This window comes from Nycticebus coucang, chromosome 9, assembly GCF_027406575.1.
Source record: "Nycticebus coucang isolate mNycCou1 chromosome 9, mNycCou1.pri, whole genome shotgun sequence".
NCBI classification, from domain to species: Eukaryota; Metazoa; Chordata; class Mammalia; order Primates; family Lorisidae; genus Nycticebus; species Nycticebus coucang.
In genome coordinates, this window is record NC_069788.1 from 64456211 (window position 1) to 64466692 (window position 10482).

A 10482-nucleotide genomic window follows, 5' to 3' on the forward strand; every position below is an offset into this window, starting at 1 on the left:
ACAGCATTCCACTGAGGGCGACACAGTGAGACTCTGTCTCAAAAAAAAAAAAAAAAAAAAAAAAATTTCTTTTGGGGTGGGCACGGCTTACACCTGTAAGTAATCCTAGCACTCTGGAAGCCCAAGGTGGGTGGATTACTTGAGCTCAAGAGTTAGAGACCAGCCTGAGCAAGAGCGAGACCCTGTCTCTACTAAAAATAGGATAACTAGCCAGTGGCTGCCTGTAGTTCCAGCTACTCAGGAGGCTGAGGCAAGAGTGTTGTTTGAGCCTAAGAGTTTGACGTTGCCATGAGCTATGATGGTACCATAGTACCCTACTCAGAGCAACAGAGTGAGACTCTGTCTAAAAAAAGAAAATAGGCCTGTGGCTCAAAGGAGTAGGGCACTGGCCCCATATACTGGAGGTGGTGGGTTCAAACCCAGCCCCGGCCAAAAACTGCAAAAAAAAAAAAAAAAAAGAAAATAGACACCTGAAATAAGAATTAAACTACCCCATTTCTTGCCTGTAATCCTAGCACTTTGGGAGGCCAAGGTGGGTGGATTGCTTTGAGCTCAGGAGTTCGAGACCAACTTGAGCAAGTTCTTCTTTCTTCTTTTTTTTTTTTTTTGCCGCCCTTGAGCAAGTTCTTGAGCAAGATCAAGACAGACTCTACTAAAAATAGAAAAATTGGCCAGGCATTGTGGCAGGCACCTGTAGTCCCAGCTACTCAAAGGCTGAGGCAGGAAGATTGCTTGAGTCCACCAGGTTGAGGTTGGTGAGAAAGTGAGACTGTCTAACAAAAAAAAAAAAAAAAGACTGCAAAGAAACAGAGAAAGTTGTATTTTTATGATTAGGTTTGATGAAGAGTAGAGAGCCTAGAGAAATATGATTGGAGAAAGGGGTGTGATCTAATGGTAACAAACTGGGGGGAATCTAGCAAGGCCTGTTTGTTCAGATTCTTCCCTGTGTCCCTGTGTCTTCAGAGATAAGGATGCACCTTTCCTCCAGGCATAGAAAGACTTCTCTCACGTAAAGGAGTCTTATGACCCGTTTCAGGGAAGAGAGAGTGACCTTCTGGCTTCCACTGTTTTCTCAAATGCTAAGGTGCCATGATTTGTGCCCTACTATGGGATATTACAGTGTTCTCCCTTCTTGGTCCATGGCTGGCTTTCAGTTTGTAGTGCTCCAAGACCTTCCTAGTGCTCTCTTTTGTTCTGGGTGGTTTTTACCAAACCACCAGCCTTCAAGCCCTTAAGTTGCAGTCTTGGCTCATAAGAAATTCTCCTTTCCAGGGCGGCGCCTGTGGCTCAGTGAGCAGGGCGCTGGCCCCATATACCGAGGGTGGCGGGTTCAAACCCAGCCCTGGCCAAACTGCAACAAAAAAATAGCCGGGCATTGTGGCGGGCGCCTGTAGTCCCAGCTACTCAGGAGGCTGAGGCAGGAGAATCACCTAAGCGCAGGAGTTGGAGGCTGCTGTGAGCTGTGTGACGCCACGGCACTCTACCGAGGGCAATAAAGTGAAACTCTGTCTCTACAAAAAAAAAAAAAAGAAAAAGAAATTCTTCTTTCCAGAGAGAGGGAAGGAGGGAGGGGGGCGGGGCCTTGGTGCGTGCCACACCTTCTGGGGGCAAGACATGATTGCAAGAGTGACTTTACCTACCAAATGCAATCAGTGTAACCTGGCTTATTGTAGCCTCAAGGAATCCCCAACAATAAAAAAAGAAAGAAATTCTCCTTTCCTGGCCAGACAAGGTGGCTCACGCATGTAATCCAAGCACTCCGGGAGGCTGAGTCAGATGAATTGCCTGAGCTCACAAGTTCGAGACCAGCCTGAGCAAAAGGGAGACCTCGTCTCTAAAAATAGCCGGGCATTGTGGCAGGTGCCTGTAGTCCCAGCTACTTGGGAGGCTGAGGCAAGAGAATCGCTTGAGCCCAAGAGTTGGAGTTTGCCATGAGCTACGAACCACGGCACCCTACTGAGGGTGATAAAGTGAGACTCTGTCTCCAAAAAAAAAAAAAAAAAGGACCTGGAGGCTGGAATTCCTACCTGCACAGGGATCATTCCTGTGGACATTTCCTTGGAATTTTCTGTTTTGTAAGCTATGGAAACATACAACATATTTTAGAAAAATTCCATTCCAGGGCGGCCCCTGTGGTTCAGTGAGTAGGGCACCAGCCCCATATACCAATGGTGGCAGGTTTGAACCCAGCCCCGGCCAAACTGCAACAAAAAAAAAAAAAAAAAAGAAAAATTCCATTCCAAATGAATTAAACATGTAAAAAGAATACTTCTCTACACAAATTCAAAACAAAATGAAAAGTTAAAAGAAATTTAAAAAGATTTTGCTTTCAAGGAATTGGTTTCAGGTATCTAAAAAGTTTATTTACGTAGAATATCTCATTTCTTTTTTTTAGAGACAGAGTCTCACTTTGTCGCCCTGGGTACAGTGCCATGGTGTCATAGCATTCAGCAACCTCAAACCCACAAACTCTTGGGCTCAAAGAATCCTCTTGTCTCAGTCTCCAGAGTAGCTGGGGCTACAGGCACCCAGCACAACGTCCGGCTATTTTTAGAGAAGGGGGTCTCGTTCTTGCTCAGGCTGGTCTCATATCTGTGAGCTCAGTTAATCCACTGGCTTGGGCCTCCCAGAATACTAGGATTACAGGCCTGAGCCACCACGCCCGGCCATGAACATCTCATTTCTAAGTAAATGAAATATAAGTTTTGTGCTCCAGGAAGGATATTGGAACCTTCAAGACTCAAATTTGGAGCCTGTTATAGGCTGTGAAATATTAGGTATGTCCCTCAACTGTCACATCCCTAATGTGGATCTCACAGGGTTGGTGCAAGCTTAAATAAGATGGGAAGTGTAGAGCTCGTCTTGGAGGATCAAGCCCCAGCAACTGCTCAAAAGGTAGTATTTTTTTATTAGCCAAGTAATAACTAGAGTTGTTCAGAAGGCCAGACTAGATATTTTCTCTTGCTAGGAATACTTAGGTCTAAGTGTCTCAAACGGTACTTATTATTCCCTGTTGCTGGAATATGGTCCCACTGGATGTATCTTCAATTTATTCTGCAGAAAGGACATGGAAGAGTTAAATAGGGATATAACTTTTATACCGTTTTGGAGTTTTTCCTCTTTGTTTAACATCAAAGAGGTCTGCAGTCCATTTTGCCAGTTTATACATATTGTTGTACTCAAAGAAGGGCTGGAGGAGCAGAGCCGGCTGCTTGATGAGCTGTGACTCCCTTCCAGGCTGGCTTCAGAGACCAAATGGATTCTACCCCTTTAAGGTTTTAATGATAAGGAGGGGACTAAGAAACGCTTTCCCTTTTCTAAGGAGACTTTGTGGAGGCTGATAATAAATCATTCGTTCCCTCTAAATGCACTCTGGCATTCACACAGGCACACACTCAGATGGTCCCCACTTGAAATTGCTCATCAGTGCAAATAGCTCCCAGCCCTGGTGTCTGAGCTGCTCTCCAGCCTCTGCTCTGTGGAGTGACGAGCCTTCAGCTTGAGACCAGCCCTGGGGACTTGTGGGTGTACAAAGCCTGTGCTGCCCAGGAAACAAAGTCAGGGAGCAGCTCCCTTTGGCCTCACCCCTCCCTGTCCACCCCGTCTCCCTCCTCTTAAAGGCTGAATTTCATGAGAAGAGAAAACCAGTCACGTAAAGGAGGTGAGAGTTCAACCTGCTCGCCCACCCGTTATGCCATTCCTGTGTTCCCCCTACAGCCTCCCCTCTCCTGGGGAAAGTTGCTTCCTAGTGTGGCGCATAAGGTTAGTGCAGCTATGGAGGCTCCAGAGAGAAAGCAGCAGAAGGAAGTAGGAAGTTGCCCCTGGAGAGCTGGGCATGGTACACCCTGCCCAAGCCTAACTCTGTTCCTCTTCCTCCTTCTACCTGGCCGCTGGAGAGTCGTGGGTGCCACGTGGCCACTTCTGGCCTGTCTTGCTGTCCCTTCTGCTTTCCCGCTCGTCAGCTGGAGTTGCCTTGAATAGGCCAGCCTCTCCTCCCTGTACAGGTGTGCAGCTGGGATAACCAATGATTAATGCATGTGTCTGGCAGGGCCTTCGGGGTAATTTGATTTGCTTGATATCGAGAGTGATCGCCCTTCTTTCCATTCTCCTCCCTCTCTTTTCCTGAGTTTGTGGCAGTGTTTACTTTAGTTTGTGTTTTAAGTTGATGAATGACACTTGTTTCTGGTGCTTGTTTCCGCCCAAGTTTTAATTAAATGTTGTGAGTGGCTTCAGCACAATTATGGATCTGGGTCTCTCTCCCTCATCTTACCTATGAAAAGTTATTCTGCGTTCAGAGCCATCTTCGTTTTCCCTTCTGTCCTTCCCGCTGTCAGACCTCAGTGCTGATGGGCCGGCAGGAGGGCCCCATTGCTGCAGCCATTACCCCTGGGTTTTATGGTCTGTGATGGCAAAAGCCACATCCTGCCTATGACAGAATCCATTAGGCTGAGGAGGGAACAGACTCCCAGAAAGATGAGCTTGTCCGCTGGAGGACAGCTGTGTTGTGCCCTAGGTAATGGGACATTTGTAAAATAACCCCTCTAAGTAGATACAGTGGGCCCTCCGGGGGGCTCTGTCTCTAGAAGGGGTGGAAGCTGTGTTTGTTTTCTTTCCTTTCCTTTCTCCCTTTCTTGCCTGCTTTTTTCTTTCTTTCTAAAAGAGCTTTCTGGAGGAGGAAACGGCCTCTGTATGTTCCAACTGAAAGAATGCCCACCCAGCGCAGACAGCAAGGGCAATGGATTAATGGACTAGGAAATAGATGAACTAAACCAACCCTGGGCTACATTCTGCCTGCAAAGTTGAGATAAAATTAGAGCAAGTGTGTCTGGTTCAATTTATGATGGGACCACAGTTAGGTCCAAGAAGTAAACGAAGCTTGCTCTGAGGCTGCAAAAATTGGCTAAGTTTCTTCAAGTCTGTTATCTAACTCCTTTTGTTTTGGTTTGCCTAACACCCTTATAGAAAACTCACAAGGAAGGAAGGAAGAAAGGAAGGGAGGAAGGGAGGAAGGAAGATGTCCTGTATTGAAAGAGGAGAAAAATATCTTATTTTTAGGAAACCGCTGAGAAAAATTTCAGGCCCAAGTAGGTAAAGGGGTGACCTAGAAACACCTTTATGATTTCAACATGGACTTATTAACATGGTGCTGGGTGTTTTGAGGATAAGAAATAATATGAGATGTGGTACTTGCCTGCCCTGATGTCACTTCAAAGCTCTTTTGGGGACAAGCCTAACACATTGAGAGGCAACATGGTGTTAACGAAAGAGAACGAAGTAGATACAGGTTTGTGGATTTTATTCCCTCCTCTGCCACTAATGAGTGCTGGGACCTCAGGCAAGTAATTGTTCAGGCCCAGTTTCCTTGCTTCAAATTAAGGGAGTCTAATGAAATAATCTCTTAAAGTTCCTTAGAGCAGGGGTCCTCAAACTACGGCCCACGGGCCACATGCGGCCTGCCGAGGACATTGATCTGGCCCTCAGGGTATTTTTGCCACCACGGCCTGTCCTGCTCCAGTGCGCATGTGTGGAATGTGCGCAGCACTCTCCGACTCCCCTCCTCTCTGTCTCTCGACTCCTCCTCTCAGTCTCAGGACTAACTCACGCACACTTGCATCACTTGTTACGACTAGCAGTGACAAACATGGAACCAGACATTGACCATCTCATTAGCCAAAAGCCGGCCCATAGTCCCATTGAAATACTGGTAAGTTTGTTGATTTAACTTTAGTTGTTCTTCATTTTAAATATTGTATTTGTTCCTGTTTTGTTTTTTTTTAATTCAAAATAAGATATGTGCAATGTGCATAGGAATTTGTTCATAGTTTTTTTTTTTTTAAACTATAGTCCAGCCTTCCAACAGTCTGAGGGACAATGAACTTTAAAAAGTTTGAGGACCGGGCGGCGCCTGTGGCTCAGTCGGTAAGGCCCCGGCCCCACATACTGAGGGTGGCGGGTTCAAACCCGGCCCCGGCTGAACTGCAACCAAAAATAGCTGGGCATGGTGGCGGGCTCCTGTCGTCCCAGCTACTCGGAGTCTGAGGCAAGAGAATCGCTTAAGCCCAGGAGTTGGAATTTGCTGTGAGCTGTGTCATGCCATGGCACTCTACCCGAAGGGCATAAAGTGACACTCTGTCTCTACAAAAAAAAAAAAAAAAAAAGTTTGAGGACCCCTGCCTTAGAGCTTTAATCTTCTGAATCTAATTAACAATAGGGTAGATCCATTGTATACCCAAGCAATAAAGGGACTGATGCCGAGGATGAATGCTGAAGAAAGACCACGTGTCATTGTGAATGGGAACAGCTTCAGGAAGGACCAGTGAGGAGCTGAGGTTGGGATGGACTTTGAAAGGTGGGCTGGAGATCCAGAAGAGAGTAATTGAAGGTGTCTTAGGCGAACAGGGACTAGGCCAAAGAGCTGGAGCAGTTTCTGAGGTGGTAGAGAGAGGGAAGTTGGGAAATTGGTCTGGGGCCTGATCAGAGGGGTATTACATTCTTGCCTAAAGAGTTTTGGAACTTGAGAGTTTGTTTACTATCTCCAGGAAGTTTCTAGCCCTGGGAGAGATAATACCTCCAGGATCATCAGGGCCCCAGATGTCAAAGTATCGGGATATAGACAATAACATATAATAGATGTTTAATATAGAAAGAGTTCTCGGCTCACATTTCCAGAACTTTGCTATTCCCTCATCAAGAAGTATAGTTTATTTCCTGTAAACATGAATTTGGGAGGATCTTTGTGACTACCTTGATGAATGTGAAGCAAATTAACCTTGCATGACTTCTGAGGCTAGGTTATAAAAGGTGATATGGCTTGTACTTGGCTCTTTTTCTATTAGGATACTTGGCCTTGGAACTCAGTCTCCATATCGTGAGGAAGCCCAGCCACATGAAGAGGTGTCATGACTCTGTTCTGACCAAGAGTGCCAGCTGCAACAAGCCCCAGGCATGTGAGTAAAAGTGGCTTCAGATCCAGCCTTTGAACCACTTTGTCTGATACCAAGTAGAACAAAGAAAAGCTGTCCTCATTGAGTCTGCTCAAATTATTGATTCATCAACAAAATGTATGGTGTCATTGTTTTAAGCCTAGTCTTGGGGTGGCAGTTACATAGCAGATAACTTGTAGACAGGATAAGATGATGCTGGTGGTGGATGTGTGGGACAGAGGGGGAAAACCATGGGATATTTTGGGTACACATGGGGAAAGTTTTGCACATGGTTGGGGACAGGTCAGAAAAGCCATTTCAACCTGGCACAGTGGCTCATGCCTGTAAGCCCAGCACTTTGGGAGGCCAAGGCAGGAGGATTGTTTGAGACCAGGAGCTCAGGACCAGCCTGGGCAACAGTGAAACCCTATCTCTATAAAAAATAAAAAAAACTTATATGAAAAAAATGAAAAAAAAAATTAAAAAACTTAGGGGGACATGGTGGCATATACCTGTAATCCTAGCTATTTGAGAGGATGGGGCAGGAAGTCACAGCTATGATGAGGCCACTGTAGTCTGGGTGAATGAGTTAGACCTTGTGTTAAAAGAAAAAGAAAAAGAAAAAAAAACCGGGTCAGATATAATAAAAAACTAGTTTTGAGAACTTGCTTCATGGCCAGGCAGTACTTTAAGCACCTTGTACATGTTAATTCATTGAATCTTCACAGTAACCCTGAGATGTCAATACCAGTCCTCCTCAGGATGAGGAAACTAAGCTTAGAGAAGCTCAGAAACACAGCTAAAGGAGAGTATAGAACTGGAAACTCAATCAAGTAGCCTGATTTCCAAGTGCATGCTTTTTTTTTTTTTTTGAGACAGAGCTTCAAGCTGTCACCCTGGGTAGAGTGCTATGGCATCATAACTCACAGCAACTTCCAACTCCTGGCTGGGCTCAAGCGATTCTCCTGCCTCCGCCTACCAAGGGGCTGGGACTACAGATGCCAGCACAATGCCTGGCTATTTTTTGGTTGCAGCCATTATTGTTTGGCGGGCCTGGGCTGGATTTGAACCTGCCAGCTCAGGTGTATGTGTCTGGCGCCTTAGCCGCTTGAGCCACAGGCACTGAGCCCCAAGTGCATGCTTTTAACTGCTAAATTATGTTGGTTTATTTATTTAACAGCCTCTTTCTTTATCACAAGAATAACAGGGACCATTCATTTATTCATTCAGAGAACATTTATTGAGCAATGATGAGTTAGCTGATTTTGAAGAATGAAGAAGGGTTAAAAGGTATACCCGAGGATGATAATAATTTTCTTAGGAGGTAAAAATGTGAGAACCTGGCACATTTTATTTTAACTGTTTTATTTTGAAATAATTATAGAGTTACAGGATGCTTTAAAAAACATATATGGGGAAGGTGTGGGACACGCATAAGCCCTTCTCTCCCTATGTTAGCATTGCGCTTAACTATAGCACAAGAGCAACACCATGAAATTGACATTGGCATAATTTACAAAACTTATTCAGTCTTCATCAGTTGTGAATGCATTTGTATGTATGCCTGCCCCATATGTTACAGCTTTGTGTAACTGTCACGAAAAACTGTTGGTCACCACGGGCCTGACACTTTAGTGTGACTGTGGCACAGACTTGGAGTAACATGATGAACCTGCAAGAGAAGCCAGCAGAGGCCATGTCCTGGAGGACTTCTGTACCTTAGGGGATTGACTTTTGTACTCAAAGCTTTAAGCAGTAATAAGGGTTAAAATGGATATATTATTATATCCAGATAGCCAGAAGAGTGCCTTGAACTCACCTTGAGGTTATAGGACCTCTGTTAGGACCTCCCCTAGGAATAGAGGGAAGAGAGTGGACTGTGGTGTCCCCGTGTGGACATGGGTGGGTACAGGGGTTGCCACCCTGACCTGTGACTGGTCCTCTGCCAATCTTCCACTGCTGCTTCTGCTTGGTCACTCTCTTCTGAGCTGTCCTCTGATCCCCCATTTACCTGCCCTGCTATTTCCTCCACTCCATGACCCTCTGGCCCATCTGACATGGGGAACAACTGAACGGGATTATTGAGTTTGAGATTTTTATATAAATATGGAATGAAATATGGAGACCTTTACAGTTTGTCTAATTTTCTTCCTGTCGCCAAAGCAAAATGTTATGAAGAGTAAGTCATTTTGCAGTTGCTGCAGCTGCTGCTGAATATAGATTGGAAAAATGATTCACTGAGCAAAGTGGTGATCAGATAAATCCCACGAATTTGTCTCAAAAAAATGTGTTGGGCTCAGCACCTGTAGCTCAGCGGCTAGGGCACCAGCCACATACACCAAAGGTGGTGGGTTCGAGCCCAGCCTGAGCCTGCCAAACAAAAATGACACCTACAACCAAAAAAATGACTGGGTGTTGTGGCAGGTGCCTGTAGTCCCAGCTACTTGGGGGGCTGAGGCAAGAGAATCGCTTCAGCCCAAGAGTTGGAGGTTGCTGTGAGCTGTGATGCCATGGCACTCTACTGAGGGTGACATAGTGAGACTCTGTCTCAAAAAAAAAGAAATCAGACATATTTATGGCTCTGCACCCGTAGCACAGTGGTTATGGTGCCAGCCACATACACCAAAGCTGCTGGGTTTGAACCTGGCCTGGGCCAGCTAACCAACAATGACAACTGCAACAACAACAACAAAAATAGCCAGGCGTTGTGGTGGGCGCCTGTGGTTCCAACTGCTTGGGAGGCTGAGGCAGGAGAATTGCTTAAGCCCAAAAAGAGTTTGAGGTTGCTGTGAACTGTGATGCCACAGCATTCTACCAAGGGTGACATGGTGAGACTCTGTCTCCAAAAAAAAAAAAAAAATGTGTTGGTTAGAGAAAGCAAGGGTTGTCAGCCACCTAGTTCTTGAGGTGGTGGGGCAAGAGCCCTGGCTTCATTTGGGAGGGGTTTCATCTGCTTCTATCCACCACCTTAAGAGAATCCTTGGGATAATATGAATTATGGAGGCATTCAGTTCTTTAGCATCTGATAAAACTCTTTCCTTTCTCCAGATCTCATCTAATACCTACAAATAACACTGTGAGGTGTGTAGGGCACAGTAGGGGTTATATTATCTCCAGTTTTTTTTTTTTTTTTTGCAGTTTTTGGCCAGGGCCAGGTTTGAACCCACCACCTCCAGTATATGGGGCCAGCGCCCTACTCTTTGAGCTACAGGCGCTGCCCTATCTCCAGTTTATGAATAAAGACAATGAGAGATCAGCTTACAACTGTATAGCTGATAAGAAGAGGGGACATCTCTCGACCTCTAAATTTGTGCTTTTTGGATGATGTGTGTGAATATATGTGGTCCAAGTGATTTTCAGGTCCAGACCACACTTTGAAGAAAAGTGGGAAAAGACAGTTGTCTTTGTGTCAAGGACAGGGCAGGGTGGTTTAGGTTTGTTATCTCACCAAAGCCAAGACTTAAGAACACCAGAACCCAAAACAAATAATAAAAGCCCTCTCCAGGGCTGGCTTTCCAGAACATGACCAATGAACACAGTTGGTTTTGGTGGCGTGGGC

At 45.5% G+C, this 10482-nt stretch overlaps 1 long non-coding RNA gene across 1 annotated transcript in view; it reads left to right on the forward strand.

Moving 5' to 3' along the window:
- The window catches only part of LOC128594866 (uncharacterized), a 44406-nt gene extending 37401 nt beyond the window's left edge, over window positions 1-7005 (forward strand). Inside the window, exon 3 of the long non-coding RNA XR_008382645.1 lies at window positions 6837-7005. This is a non-coding gene — a long non-coding RNA (uncharacterized LOC128594866). The remainder of the gene's footprint in view (window positions 1-6836) is intronic.
- The last annotated feature ends 3477 nt before the right edge of the window (window positions 7006-10482 follow it).